The sequence below is a fragment of the Rhinichthys klamathensis genome, unplaced genomic scaffold, assembly GCF_029890125.1.
Source record: "Rhinichthys klamathensis goyatoka isolate OS25496 unplaced genomic scaffold, OSU_Roscu_1.1 h1tg000240l_1, whole genome shotgun sequence".
Lineage (NCBI taxonomy): Eukaryota > Metazoa > Chordata > Actinopteri > Cypriniformes > Leuciscidae > Rhinichthys > Rhinichthys klamathensis.
Window position 1 is genome coordinate 198,860 of NW_026606762.1, and position 16,460 is coordinate 215,319.

The 16,460-nt window shown below is 38.9% G+C and overlaps 1 protein-coding gene across 4 annotated transcripts in view; it reads left to right on the forward strand.

Annotated features, from left to right (window-relative positions):
- Positions 1 to 16,460, forward strand: part of zfhx3b (zinc finger homeobox 3b) — a 243,566-nt gene that overhangs the window by 75,713 nt on the left and 151,393 nt on the right. For 2 of the 4 annotated variants that reach the window (XM_056265745.1, XM_056265740.1), the window contains exon 1: positions 13,040 to 13,922. The gene's annotated coding sequence lies outside the window, so the exon portion shown is untranslated. Of the gene's footprint in view, positions 1 to 1,951; positions 2,368 to 13,038; positions 13,923 to 16,460 lie in introns of those variants that run through there. The other 2 variants (XM_056265742.1, XM_056265743.1) reach the window with 2 other exon arrangements.

The window sequence follows — 16,460 nt, forward strand, 5'->3', positions numbered from 1 at the left end:
GTAGTTTCACTACGTGAAATATCACGGCCTTACAGAGTAGTTGAATAAAGTCGTTCTTTTTGTTTGTTTTTTGCGCACAAAAAGTATTTTCGACGCTTGATAAACTTAAGATTGAGCCACTGTAGTCACTCGGACCATTTTAACGATGTCTTTCATAACTTTTGGGCCGGCCAGTTTCGATCCCTTAAGAAGCCTATGGAGGAGTGATCCAGCTCTCTGATTTCATCAAAAATATCTTCATTTGTGTTATGAAGATGAACGAAAGTCTTACGGGGTTGGAACAACATGAGGGTGAGTAATTACTGACAGAATTTTCATTTTTGGGTGAACTAACCCTTTAAAAGAATTAAACAGACATAAAGATTTAAAGAAATTTAAGGGAATAAAGAAAGGGAAAAAATATCATTAAATGACCAGAATTTAGACTAGAACGACTAGAGTTTGCCCATAATATTCCATCATAATTGTATACCTAATATGTTTAAAAAGGCTCTGTTAATGTTTCTTGTCACATTCAGATACAATTTACATGAATCACATAGTTTGTGGTTTGCATCACTGCCTCACTCTTTCGCCATTAAAACTGATGCATCATGTTTGACTTCTGTGAACAGTACAGCCCACCTTCTCACCATCTCAATCTTTTTGACATTGACTAACAATGTTAGACCACTAACAGTACTCACTGGAGGCAGACTCAATTTTTGTCATCCAAACAAGCAGAGTAGCATCACAAATATCAATTATTGAGGAGAACAGGTTTGGCCATTTCTTATTATCGGCAGGGACTGGTCCCCCTATGCCTAAAGAGGTTACGGCCCTGGCGCAGAGAGACCAGACGTAAGCCGGCGTCGAAAAAGTTTAGACCTCCGCACTCCATCCATTTATCCTCAATCTCGGAACACCCGTCGCACCTCCTCCTCCTCCGTCCCCTCACAAGTGTGCTTGCCTCGACTGCTTGTTTTTGTTGCAGTTTTAAGTGCTTCTCCCTGGAGCTCCTCATCAACAACTTAATAAGAGCTCTTGGGAACAATTAAACAGCATCTTTAACCCTGCTCTATCCACAGAGGTAAAAATAATCATAAAAATGTTGCCAAATAGAAGCGACTCCAGGGGGACCGTTCAGAAATCACAGTCTGTCTCCTTCTCTGTCCTTTATTCCCTCAACTGAAGCCCAAGCAGCACAGGCGAGAGCTGTCAGAGCCACAGCCTATGATAGACACATTTACTCGGCTTTCTATCCCAGCCCCATGTGGCGTTCCCTTTTGCTTTTCCCTCCTCCTTTTTTCTCTTTCAATGTTGGAACTGACATGTGAATAAATATGTACTGTCTAAGTGGCTTTGTTGTTGTGTATGAGAGATCTTCTGCAGAGTGCACAATTATGCATGTTATTACAGGAATATGTCTTGTTCTGGTTATGGGGGAAATTAAGTTTCTCCGGAAATTTCGTTGTTTTTTTCTTTTCTTTTCTCTTTTCTTTTCTTCTTCTTCTTTTATGGAGAGACAGAGCCTGTAATGCCACGAGAGGAAAAATTACTCAAAGAAATGCATTTATTACTTAATATAATCTGGAAAATCATAAGGTTTTGTCCTGCAGCAGTAATAAAAATAATTATATATTAATTTTCTGTTCTCTAAAACAGCTTATTACAGAATTCAAAAGACTTGATAGAAGCCATATTGTTCTGTGTCCTCCCCTCCTGAAAGAGATTTAGCCGGCTCTTTCTCAAGGGGAACGAGCACGCAAAGCGAAAAATCTGCACTCACTTACGGAGCATAACTAACAATGGCCTCACCTCCTCTCGGCTCTGCTTTTTAAAAGGCAAAGTGTGTGTTTATACGTCTGTGTTAGAATCTATTAAATCTGTTCCTTGTTTCATCCTTTGTTCGGTTGCATGAAAGAACTTTTGCTCTGAATGCTAATAGCTTGTTTTTATTTCTTATCCCTAGGTGGCGCTATCACTCCGAAAGGATTTTCCACAGACTGTGGATGCTTCAAACCAAATCTCAAAACCGGGTCTCATAGCTTTGAAAAAACTGGAAATACCTGGAATTATAGGACTACATCATCCCAAGCCCTTGCCAAGGGACTTACTAGTGGTGCCCAGGCACTGGATCTGAAAGCTTTACATTCTTCTTTACTTTTGAATAAACCAACAGACCAAAAAAACAAAACAAAAGAAGACGACCTGATAGCTTTAGCACTAGCGATAGATTGCGGCCATCCGCCTGCCATTGCACCGAACCTGCTGTGACCGCAAGGGTTGTGACCTTTCTGGCGCCCACTTCAAACGGACACTTGAAAAGAAGGACGCGGTCAGAGAGGGCTTCCGAGCGGTGGCGACTGAAACCAAAAACCCCATCAGGTAAGGCTGTGAAGTCACTTCTCTTCCTGCTGGCAACACCCCCAAAGCTCCTCGGGGGCTTTTGAAGCCCAGTCGCCCCCCCCTGTGTTCAGGCCCACATAGGCTGCTTCTCCTCCATGCTGGGCCTACAGGAGAGCCCACTGTAGATAAAGGCTTCCCGGCTTGAAGACTCAATCACATGTCTGCTGCTGTAGGATTAGAGGGAATGTGTGCTGATTGAATTTGTTTGGCTCAAAGACGCTTAGGTGATTGATTGATTGATTTGATTGATTGATTGATTGATTGATTGATTGATTGATTGATTGATTGATTGATTGATTGATTGATTGATTGATTGAAAATAAAGAGTTTACAGACGTACAGATACACGTCAACATCATTGGCACTTGCATATTGGCATATTCAACTACACAATGCAAGTTAGGTTGTGCTACAGGAATATTCCAAAATCCAATTCAAACTCTGTCTAATTATTCGCCCTCATTTCGTTCCAAACCCGTAAGACTTTCGTTCATCTTCGAAACACTAATGAAGATCTTTTTGATGAAATCTGAGAGCTTTCTGTCCCTCCATTGACAAACTACCACTTTAACGCTTCAAAAAGTTCATAAAGAGATTGTAAACCTAATCCAAATGAATTGGTTTTGTCCAAATGTTCTGAAGAGACTCGATCGGTTTATATAATGAACAGATCGGAATTTAGGCTTTTATTCACATATAAAGTTTTCAGCGAACAAACAGAAGCTCAATCGAATCTGTTCAAATGTAAATACTGTTACTCATACAAGAGAATATGCTAATATGATTTTAGCGTGAACAAATTGCTTACTAACTTATTCTGTATTTTACAACTTCATTAAATGACTAAAATGATGAGAAAAACTTACAAAGCTCAAATACACAAGTCTTGACTTAAGAGTTCATGTTTTTTTTGTTTTTTTTACTTTCACATTTCTGCATACTTCCATTGAAAATACCTCATGGTAACTTTTTTTTTTTTTTTTTTGGATGAGTTGAAATTACTTTTTGTGGTTATCAACATATTACCACGAATGCTGTCGATTGAGCTTAACTCGTATTAACCCAGAATCTATTCATTTAATACTTGCTCCTAGCATGAGAGTAATTTTTTTGTACGTCTATGATTTCTCACCTTGAATCTGAATAGTTTGCCAAACGAATTTCATTTTTAATGTTTCTCGGACCATTTCACCTATATTGTGCATTGTAGTTGTTGGCTTATGAAGCTTTTTTCTATCTGATCTGACCCTTAAAATGACTTTCATTGGTGTCTATGGTGATTATTAAATGATTTCTTTGATTTGAATAAAACCAGTTGATTTCAAATATTACCACATGGAGTACATTTTACGTTAATTCTATAAACATTTTATAGTGTAGTTACCGTGCTGCCCCGCTGTCTAGCATATTCGTGTGTAAATGTTAAGCAGTGATATTTTTGTTTCGCTAACATGACAGACATACATGCTCTTTAGCTGTTCAAAATGATGGTATTCGCTGCTCTCGGTGTAACCCTGAATGCAAGTAAATAGTGTTTAAAGAATTAAGCATTTAAAAAGAAAACAGACGGGCAAGGAGGCAAGACACCGAGAATCAGCCAGGTTCCGAGAAGAGAGCGGGGCCTTCGTTTGAAAAGTTCAAAGTAATTTTGCCAAATTTAGCTCATTTTGATATTAGTACACAGTGGGGAGCTGTCATTTGTGGGGAAAGAGAAAGCAAATAAATAAATAACCTAACAGATGGAGCACTAAAGCTTAAATCAAACAAAAAAAAAATCCAACATTTTGAATGCATTAAGCAAAAAAATCCATCTCTGCTAAACTAATTAGCGACTCCGCAATGGGCTCCTGCGAAGGGCCCTACGTCAAAGGTACGGGGTCTGAGGGGTCAGGCACGCTCACAACAGGACAAATGTAAGTCAGCAGAAGTCATAAGCGGTGAACGCCCCCGTCAGGAGAGCCAATTCCCCCCTCCCTCCCTCCTCTTCACCCGCCTTTTCCCCCTCCATCCGAGAGCGCTAATGGAACAGTGCTCTTAGCCCAGGGCTCCGGCACCAGACCCCGCTCTGCATGAGGGATGTACTGCACTGCGGCCGGGGTCGCTCCCTTTGTGCCGGCCCTCCTTGGCCTCGCGGTAAAAAGAGCCATGCATGATTTCATACATGAAAGATATATGTAATTGGACAGCAGCAATGCCTATACGCCATATTTACAATTCTAAACAGAGGATGGGAGAAGCAATTCCCTTTATCTCTCTTGGTCATAGACTCTTTCTCTGCAAGGAACGAATTTCTGCATATCGCAGCAGAGCCCACAAAAAAATACATGAAATACAGATTATCACACTTCTTATTTACTTTCATTATGGATGAGTTGAACGTGTCATTTTGACACAGTCTCGTGCCAGGCTAGATCCTTGAGACAAAAATAGAGGAATAATTCCCGCTGGCCTCGCGGTCCTGACTAATATTGTGGCGGTGATGCCGTCGTCCAGTTCCTGGAAGGGACGTCCCGATGCTTTGTTTATCCGCGGAGAGATAGCGAATGCATTTGTGTGTTTGTGGCCTTCATAATGCATCTCTAATAATGCAGTATAATAATAGTGTTTCGGTTATTTCGTAAGGCTAAATTGTTCATTTTAATGCTTTTGATTGGCTGGGGAACACATACTGTATGTCATTTTTTTTTTTGTAAAGGTTTACTCTCCGTATAGCTGGACTTCATGCGGCAGCCCGCTATATGTGATGTTGTGTGTTGGGGACACACACACAGTCGTGTTGTTTGGTGGCCTGTTTTTAGGCAGAGTCCCTCCTGGAGTGTTAATGTAGTGCCAAGTTAAACACCTCTCTTGTTAATTGTCCTAACGAGCTCATGCTTCGCCCGTGAACGGCTTTTTTAATGGCTTGTTTTATGGGCGTGTGGAGCTCCAAGGCCAGACGGGGTCTCCGTCGACCCTTACGGGGCAGCATTCATGTGTTACTGGCCGTGATGCACTGCTTGCCCCCCCTTTTGACGTCAACCCTACCCCCACACAGTTTTGCGGAAGCCCACCTGCCTCCGCGTCCTGGAGGTCACAGGGACGGGGGAAATGGCAGGGTTAAGCACCGTGCAACTATGTTCCAGCCGCTGTGGTCACTTGCAATTATACCCCAGCTACATCACCCACAAGACTAGTTGCAGGTTTTAGGCTTTGGCAGCATTTTCTGCTCCATGTTGTTCCACTTGGCCTTTTCCTCGTTCCTTAATTACTCGTATTACCTTTGCTCTTATCCTTACATTGTTGCACATTACATTTGTGAATTAGGATACTGAACACAATATGTATATTTCAGAATAGATTTTTTTTTTTTTTTTTTACAAATATTATTTCATTATGGTCAACATAATTAAACTTTTTTTTTTTTAATCACTTTAATAGATATTAATGCATTGTTTTACATTTGCATAAAACATCAATTTCAGACTATCTTAAACTATTGTTATCTGCACTTTATAATAAGGTTTCATTAGTTAACATCAGTTACTTCACATAAACTAATTAACTACCCTTCTACAGCATTTATTAAGCTTTGTTCATGTTAATTTCAATATTTACTAATACATTATTTAAATCAAAAGTTGAACAAACAATGAACAGCTGTTTTTTTTATTAACTAACATTAACAAAGATTAACAAATACAGTAACAAATGTATTTGGTGTATTAATGAACTAATGTTAGCTAATGAAACCTTATTATAAAGTGTTACCATTATCTGAATAAATTATTCATATTACATTCAGAAATGCATTACAGATTGTTTGTTACAATACTGTAGACATTTGTTTTGTCTGCATTTCATGTTTTGTCACTTTTCTGTTTATTCAGACTTCACACATAATTTCCGTCTTCAAGATGTTTCACTGAATTATTTAACTATATATTTAATTTACATGTTTAAGTATTTTACACATCATTAAATTATGTCTTAATGACTTTTTAGGTGTTTGACAGGTAACTGTTTACATATGTTTATTGTTTACATATAATAATTGTGAGGCTTTAAAATCCAGCACACACACACACACACACACACATTTAAACAAGGCTGCATGTAAGAATTTGTTCCTGGGTTTGTTCTTTCATTTGTCTTTGAAAAGATTTGTCAACAAAATGTCATCTGTCTAATTTCTAAGCTAACTATTCGTGGCATTTGGGTCATGAAATCACTGTATTTCTCGGTTGGAGACTCGGGGTCTTCTCTTTGAGATGAAATGATTTCCTGAGCAAAGCTTTGCACATAATCCTGCCATAGCTGTCAGATGATGGAAGTGGAGAAGGATTTGCACGGTGACCCTTGGCGGGAGCCCTACGTCGCTGTTGCCCTTCAGTGTCTTCTGCTTCCATCTGCTATACATGAAACTTGTTTGGGAACTGTGGATATATAGGCCTATATATCAAGCTTTGACTTAACAAACCGTATTTTTCTATAAATATGTGTATTCTCTTATTTTATGGACTGGGCAGTCAGGTGGCCATATTTGTTTATTATTATTATTATATGTTCATATGTGAATTGTTAAATTTAACGGGTAGCAATGTAGTGAAAACGCATACTGTTGGAGGTGCAGGCCTGAAATACGCAGATTGCATGCTTTACTCAATCTATGTATTGAATGATGATATCGAGATGCGGGGAAAGTATCAAGCCTTTTTCTTGATTCCTGAGATTTATGTTTGTTATTCTCTTACCTGCACAAAGATAAAATGGAGGTTGCAGAGAATCGGCGGTATGAGGATGAGCTGGTTTGCAGTTGTAGCTCGTCTGGACGCAGACTTGCTCCAGGCTGCTTTTCTTTCTGATTGTTGCACGACCGTGAACAGAGACATTTGTACTAAACCGCGCAGACAGTGAATCCGGTCTTGGATTTTTAAAGGTTTGTTTGAATGTGCTTTTGCTGTTTTATGAAGATAATACACTTACTGAGAAACATAAATAACTGTATATGTGTGGGCGTGTTGCTTCTTATAGCTCGTGTCTTATATCGATAAAATAAATAATAATAATGATAAAATTTAGCCAACAAAATGCCCAGGTAGATTTTGGATTAAAGTAATAATATATAAGATGATCGGTGACACACACACACACACACACATACAGAGAGAGACTGATGCACGCAGGTGTTTTATGATACACTGATATATTCAATTGACACATTCACATGTTCGGCTTTTTTCAGTTATTTTGAGGGGGTATAATAGGCTAAATTATTTTTGTTTTTAAATCTTTTCCAAATATATTATCCATAGCCTACATCTGGACCGTTTATGCTTCTGAGCAAGTCTCGAATAAAACCGAGCCTAACACACCATTTTACCGGTCTGTATGCAAATATATCGTATGATCTTAAATATCCTGTGTAGAGGTTCGTTGACGTTGTTTTTTATTGCATCATTTATTTAGCGACAATTAGAGTTCAAATATGTACATTTTATTTTCGAATTACACGTTTTGGGGGCAGTATTAGGTAACTTTAACGATCCAAATCAGTATTAGAATGTAATGTAATGGTAAATATTAATTAATTTGAAGAGAAAAATATATGCATAATTAATTAATTACTCAATCAAAAAAGTTAGTGCGTAATTTTTTTTAGAGAAGCACAAGATATGACCTAATTTAAAAAAAAATATTCTAACTTTGATTAATTAGTGTTTATGATTGTAAATTAACCTTTTTTTTATTTATAAATAATTAAGATGATACATTTTCCTTTCTGTTGTGCGTTATTTAAAATGTTCGTCCTACCATCTACCCAAAACAAGAAACTATGTATTACCAGGAACGTTCTCCTTAATTAATTAGTTAATTAATTTAAAATGATGCTTCTTAAAATCAATTTAAAAACGCATGTTAATTGATTTTTGGTTTTTATTTGCAGACATTGCGGTATACAAAACATACAGATGACGTGTAACAGCACAAAACAAAAAGACACGAACATATTTCGCCATTTACAGCCCTGTGTCCTAGAATTCATATTCATGAGCACAATCGTTGAAATATTCCAATATTAGTGAATATAAAGTGCGTTTTGACACAGTAAAAGCAATATATTTTTTCATTTACCCCGCGTATCAGACATTTTGCGTTAATTAAGAGCGTCCACCTCTCTCATACTGGACATATTTGTGCTTTATAGTATCAGATTGTCTATCTGTAAAACATCATTTTTACAAGTGTATGTAGCCTATTTATTGACCGTACTTAATTGGTTTTAATAGTTCATTTAAATGTTTATAGTTCAGAAACGGTAGCATTTGGGAAGGTGTAACATTCAACATCACACAATAATATAATCATGTAAATAAAACAGCGTCTTTTTCAAACATTATACAGTGACGTTTGAAATAAGAGATGGCATGTTTTCATGTGTAAAAATAACGATGCTTGTTCTGTTTGTCTTTAATGTGATGATAATTAAGACATTCCTTTGACGCGCATCATATTTGATTCACTCACCTGCTTATCATATCTGCGAGCTGATTTATATCATAATAAGACCAATGTCGTTTTATCTATGTGAAGCATGATGTTACACAGTCATAAAATAATTTTGCAGTAAGTGCAATATTATTTATTCTGTCTCACAGCGTTTATTTATTTATACAGTGCGGTTGTTTTCTGCATTATTATTATTTATGGTTTCCATCATATCAGATTTTTCCCAAGTCATGCTATTTTGTTTATCTGCTTTAAAATTGCCCCAAAAAACTCGAACACACACACACACACACACACAAAAAGCTCTCCAGTCGCGCGCGCCACACTCCTTTCAGGAGAGCTTCGTGCGTAAAGTTAAGGTGTTTGATGATGGTGGATCAAATTTGAAGCAAGAAATCTATTAATTTGCAATCAGACATTTACCTTTATGCATATGTGTGCTTGATTTGACGCAGTCCGGTGACATAGGACAGGTATAGAAGATGGCAGATAGGGAACATATATCCCTGACAAGGCAGGTTCATGTGGTGTGTGTGTGAGCCCCTTGGCCAGAGTGAACATAAGAGGGCGCTGCCATTGCACCTGGTTACACGTCCTGCCCCATGCCGCCACCCGCGGCTTCAGGCCGGACAATGCTCTTGTGCAGTCACTGCCTCTGAGTCCCAGTGTGTGATTCTGACCATCCATGCGCCACAACTCTCACCTGCTCTGCTGCAGACAGTGCATGCGCCCTTTGGAGGGCCCATTCCCAAAAAGACTGTTGACTAAGTTAAAGTTGCATTTAGTTAACCATGCAGAAAAATGTTAATTAAGCGCGATGTTCTTTCATTAGGGACGCATGAAGATGATAAACTCTATGCGAATTCGACTTGAACTTGCTTCCATTTTAATGCAGTGACAAAATTTCCTTTTCAATATATATTTAAACTGGACTAAATTGTTCTTCGCCTTTTAACGTTACGAGGCTCTTAGGCAGCTGTCTTTATTTCTGAAGGCTTTTGCCTCTTTTCATTTCCCTGCTCTTTATTATTCAATGGTGGCACGCGTGTTCCATGAGGTTTTTGAAATGGGCCTACTAAAAAAAAATGCATACACGCACATTGATTTTTTTTTTATTATCATTTTTTGTCTTTAGCATTTTGTTTTCATCATAAATAAAATGGCAACGGATTGCGATTTTGTTGCTGCAGTTTAGGGTTCATATGTGGAATTCATTGTTTGCACGGCGATGGGCCGAAGTTTACGCACACATCTCTAGTCAGATCAAACAGCATGTTCACCATGAGGGGTTGGTCATGCATATTTGGTAGTCTGTTCAGTCATTCCCAGTCATATTTAGGACAGAGCATTCGCGATTGATTGGACCTAACAGGAAGAAACACATATTAAAAGAGCATGCAATGACGATTATGCGTGTATCTGTTGAGGAAAACGAAGCTAAGCTGATATTTGCGTCCATAAATTCGGCTATCAAGCGCCAGACAGGACCACACTGCATATTCAAATGTGCTTAGATTGGGCATGGCAGGTTACAAAGCGACAGACAAGCTCTGATTCTGTTCCTTTTCACGCGCCGGCCTCTTATTATCTCACTGCCCCTCGAACTGTTCACGCACTCTATTTTCCTTCCATTCATTCATTTTTACAATCCCTCTTCCCCAAGAGAGCAGGCACATCACCAATCCTGAAGATTCTCTCAAGGCAAAAATCTGTATGCATATCAAACATATCGACGTTTTATTTTGTAACTTTTCATTTGTCACTTCTGTTTTTCCTCGCACGTGTTTCTGCGAGTGTGTAGTCCTGCTTAATATTTCACATATCTATGCACCACACGCGTCAGCAATAATAAAATATATGCTTTTAAAACTAGAACCTGCATTTACGCGTGCATACACACACGGACACACACACGCGCTATACACACACACAGCACTGTCACGTCTATTCCACGGAAAAGTGTTTAATATTGTTATTGTTTGTATAATGCATCGATAGCCGTTTGTGATAATGCTTCAGTGCAATGGGTTTCATAGAGGCAATAGGTGTGTTTCCTTGAAAATCCCAAAGCGAGGAGTTCCATACTGACTGCATGCTCTCCAACATATTCAGTATGATATGACATTGAAATAAAATAAAATACAATGCTTATTATATTCTAAATATTTATTGAAACACAACATTGTACTGCAATGTTATTACATTGAAATAGGACATTTCATGTGGTGATTCTTGTTAGCATTATTAATCTATATGGCATGTTGTATGACCACTTCAATGTTTAATACTTAAATAATATGCACTGCACACATCAATCAATTATAATTGTACAGCACACAATACACATATTTATTAGTGTTATTTCAGATACATGCTATATTGTAGCCTATAATGCTCACGGAATTTGTCACCATGCAATCTGAAAAACAATTCGCAAAACACATTGTCTAAATTTCGTTGTGCAACCATTAGAGGGAAAAAAACACAACTAAAAAGTTATAGCCTATCTGATCATTTTCCAATAAACATTATGTAATCGATAAAAGCAGGTTAGTTGTATTTGGCAGGATTAGGGCCCCTTAGAGTTGTCAATAGTGAAAGTAGTCATTGAGAGAGAGAGAGAGGAATTGTCATTTCTTTAGTGAGAATCAACAATAGAATTATCATGAGAAAGGACACTGGCCAGGACTCAAAGTTCGGAATTGGGATACACGCTTTTGATTCGGGAAGAGGGCGTCTTAAGTGACCACCAAGAGTAGGAGAATTGTTTTGGGGCAAAGTGAAAAAAGCAAACCTGTGGAGAAACCCACCGATCTATACTACAGTTGTTACTATTGATCAAATGCCACCTCTTTGAATGCACGCGCTTGAAAGTTACACTACTTATCGAGAATTATAAAAAAAATAATAATAAAGAAAAAACAGCATGTAACGCGTATCGTGCCATTTCATGCTGCTGCCTGTTTAAGGAACGATTTAGGCATGGTATTGAAATGTACAACTAAATAAACATTACATATTTTCAAATGCCATTCTTTTAAAATTGTAATAACATATTAAAAACAACACGTTTAGATGTTTAGAGTAATGTTGCATAAAGTGTCTAAATTACAGGACCAAAACTGTTTATTAGAGAACTTGTGATTTTTACATTGCACACTCTCTCTCTCTTTTTCTCTCTCTTCACCTACTGTGTGTTACTGAGAGAGAGAGAGAGAGAGAGAGAGAGAGAGAGAGAGAGAGAGAGAGAGAGAGAGAGAGAGAGAGAGAGAGAGAGAGAGAGAGAGAGAGAGAGAGAGAGAGAGAGAGAGAGAGAGAGAGAGAGAGAGAATGAGGGGAACAGAAACAGAATTTCATGTATTAAGATTTTTCATATGCCTAAAATCTATACAGTGCTTTTTGGTTCAACTTTCTATCGAGTCTACTCCTAAAGATAATATCTGAAGAAGCATCTCTTATCATGTACTGCTCGTCTCAAAGTCAATAAATTAAATCATCTATGTAACCTACATTGCGTTTGACTCTAACAGGAATTATTTCAATTCGTCTTGAAAAGGTAAAAAGAGGGAAGAGGTTGATTTTGCAATGTTTAGTTTTTGCAGTTTTTCCTCTAATTCGGTTGCAATGTCGTGATTCCTCCTCGTGCACTCATCTCAAGATCTAGCATGACACAGGCTGTATATTCAAATGTTATTACGATAAATAAAAGTCAAACTTGATTTATTGCACTTCAAATTGCTATACTTTATAACGATGTTACACGTGTTATGTTACATGCATGTGTTGCTAACCATTTTTAAGTCTATATTTACTTCAGAAAATAAAAACACTAAAAATGCAGATAGCTATAATCCAAATGGTTAACGTGCATGCAAAAATAATCGCATTTAAGATTGCGCAGTGTTTTAATAGGTCCTGTATGTTTCTATACAGAAGTTCAGAGGCTCAGCCCCACAATCAGATTTTTTTTTTTTAAATAGAGCTGTTTATTTTTTCTCAATTATTTGTCAATACATACAGAGTTTATGCAAAATGCGTATTGTTACAAGCCTGCATGCCTTTTAAAAGTATAGCCTACTATTTTCGGCATGTTTTAAGTTTGTTGTCCACAATACAGCAGATATACACTAAAATGTACCAATGTATTTTGCTTATTTAACATTTGCAATGACTAAGAGAGTTGCGTTTTATTAGTGTCCACATAAAGCCGCCTTTGTTTCACTTTAGCTTATTCTAAAAGAAAAAACAAATCTAAACAGTGTTAATCCTGTCATGAGATGATTCTCTTAAATAAGAGGCAACTGAAAGTGTGACGAACTTGTCGGTGTTTGTGAGCGCTCTAAACATCGCGTATTCGAGGTTAAAAGTGCGCTATTTTATTTCATAAACATACACGTTTTGATTTTTATATCTAAACTAGCCTTCGCGACCAAATAACACTGTGCAGCAGGGGCTGCGCGCGCGCGCCTCTCCACTATTAACTTTCAGTGTCTTCCTTCTCATCCAACTCTTACTTTGTGCTGTACTTAATTCCATATTTTCAATTCCCGATCACTACTTTCCTCTTTCTCGTTCTCCATCTATCCCTCCATCCCTCCCTCCCTCCTCTATCTCCCTCCTCCCTCTCTCTCTCCTCGGCTCTCTGCTGAATCTTATTGATCCAGAAGGTGGCTAATTAGCCCTTCCCGTCGTGCCTGTGTAATGAAGCACATGCGCACTGAATTAATCACAGCCATTTTTTGCAGGAAACTAATTAGCAGGAATAAAGATCCAAAGAGTTTTTTTCTTTTCAATCATCAGATCTCACTTTCACCTCTTCCTCTCTCCCTCTAACACAAGAATCATCGCCTGCTTTGCATCCAAATTATTTTTATATTGCCTTTACAACTAATACTCCGGGTTTTTACTCTCCGCAACAACAATGATCTTTCTTTTACCATCATCCTAAACGCAAACTGACCAAAAGGGACTGCCTTGATGGGATCTTTAGCCAAAGCGTCTCAATACTGGATTAAAAAGCAAGGATCTCAAAGCGGCAGCCAAACATTGTAAGTTGTAACTTTGCTTTCTCTTTCTTTCTGTCTTTCTCTTAGCGTTACGATTCTATTTAGTTTCAATAACAGACTAAAGCGATGGCTTTCGGGATTTCGCCGTATCAGCCCCGGCTTTGCCTATTCTCCTAGCAGGATCAAGAACAGGCGATCGCAAGTTATTTTCATGCAAGTTCCCTTTATTTGCTGCCGTTTATTAGTATCGTTACCTGTGTTTACATCTGGCTTCGTCCTCGCTCTTCTCGTGTCTGGAAGAAAAGAAAAGGGCAAGACAGCGATTCCTTTTTCCAAACAGTTGGATTTAAAACACACTTCTGCATGTTCATGTATTCACACGGGTCACAAAAGGACCGAATAGTGTCAAGAAAGAGGTTTTTGAGAGGGTGTCGATGTGCGAGGGTGGTGGGAGAGTAGCGGGAGCTCTGCGCGATCGTAGCCGGGAGAGGAGCGTCTTAGTCCAGCCTGCGAGTCCGTCCGCGTCCGCTGAGCGGGAAGCGTCGCCCGCTTTTTCCATTTTTACACCGATATGCTCGTTCGTCCTTTACTTTCATTTCCTCCCTCATTTAGCGAGCAGAAATCCTCAATATTGCGCCCATCGATACTTTTTCGAGTCCCTTCTAGTGTGGATTTCTCCGCCCTTTGCTTTGCTGTGCATTTCAGTTCCTCTACTTTTCGCTTCTGTCACTTTCACCGTCTTTTCTCGTTTTATTTTTCATTCCAAGCGACGTTAAAGTTGTTCTTTGCTGCTTCCCAGTCGGAGTCACATGCAAATCGATAGGCATGTGTGTGTGTGTGAAGTGTGTGTGAGTGTTTAGGGGAGTGTGTTTGGTATAGACGGAGCCCCGGGTCTCAGGAGCGGATCAGCCGGAGCTCAGAGCCCGAAGAGCCGCGCGACACACACAGCGATTACGGCGAATGACTTAAAACGAGAAACCCACTCATACGGCGTGAATTTGTAAATCTAAAAATTAAAAAATGAGATGAAATATAATCTCAACAACAGAGACAACGAGAACGAAATCAGTATTACATTTTACAACTTGCGTACGTTCTCCTGAGGGAGAAAAATACGACGAAAAAGACTATTCAAATTATAAACATCGCCAACAACTTCGGGTCGCTTAGCTCGAACTAGCTGAGACTATTGAGGTGAAATTGCCCCACAAATAGCCTAGCTAGACGAGGGGCTCGAATTTTAATAAAGCTAAAACTTAATGAAGACCTCAGGTGTAGTATGAATAAAAAAAATGTAAAAAAAAAATAAATAAATAAAAAATGAGATGGGGACTTCAAAAGTGGCGTGAACGAAGAGCTATTGAGAGATAGATAGTCCTTCAAAGGTAGCCTATAGCCTACTGACAAGAACAAACTGAAATGTGGATCCATAACAATGATACAATGTAGCCCACAGTGAGACAGAAAACGAGAAAACAGAAGAGATGCAATGGAAGGACAGACAGACCCAGAGCTGACTGACTGTTTGCGAGTTGCTCATGGATGTGCAGGGTTGGGGAAGAAAGAGAGGGGGAGGTTGAGAGACTTGGGGTCAGACGGCAAGAAACAAGGGAGCAGGGGTCACCGAGTGAGTGGAAGAAAGATAAAAAAGAAAGAGAAGGGAAAAACCCAACATTACCAAGCCAGCGAAGAGTGGGAAAAGAGTGGGGTGGGTTATGTTTTGAGGTCAAACAATACACAGAGATTGTGGGGGTTAGCAAGACTATAAAAATGCACCTCAAGTTTGACCATCAAAAGAGCAGCCGAAAAGAGGTTGATTTTGCACTGAGAAAAAGTCCTTAGTTTGAAGTAATGGATTTTTTTTTTTTTTTTTGGGGAGGGGAGAAAGAGAGATAGTGCTCATGAAGGAAGGCATGCATGCAAAAAGAGTTGAGAGGATAGACGGGGTCAAATAGCCACGGGCCATATCGAAGGAATCAGGGAAGAGGTCAGAAAAACACAAATCCCAAGACCTTTTTATCCTTCCCGACGTGTCGTAACAAGAGGAACCAGAAGCTAACGCAGGGACGACACACACTTGTGTAGGTTAAGACTGTGTGCAGTGTCTGGAAAGTGTAGGTTTATTCATTTCGGTCTATATACATTTATATGTTTTTTTGTTGTTTTGTTTGGTTTTTACAAGAACGAAGTATTACAACAGAATTGCAGAAATCTCTGTGTGTGTGTGAGGGAGAATTGGAGGGCAGAGCCAATGTGTGATTTCGTTATTATATTTAAGTATTTTCCCTTTTCTTAACCGTTTAAAAAGGGGCATTGTGAGCAACCCAGTTTCTCTGTTTTTAGGAAAGAGAATGAGGGAGGGATGGAGGGAGGAACAGGAAAGATAAGTCAGGGGTTTAATGTCTCTCGGCTCCCTAGTAGAGGGGGAGCAATAATTACAAGCGTCACACAAAAAATATATATAGTATGATTCAGATGCTGTGCGTGGAGTGGACTCTCACTCGTTCTAGCTCTCCCTTGCCCCCCCTCTCTCTCTCTCTCTCTCTCTCTGAGCTCTGGCTTTCACCATGACAAAACAAA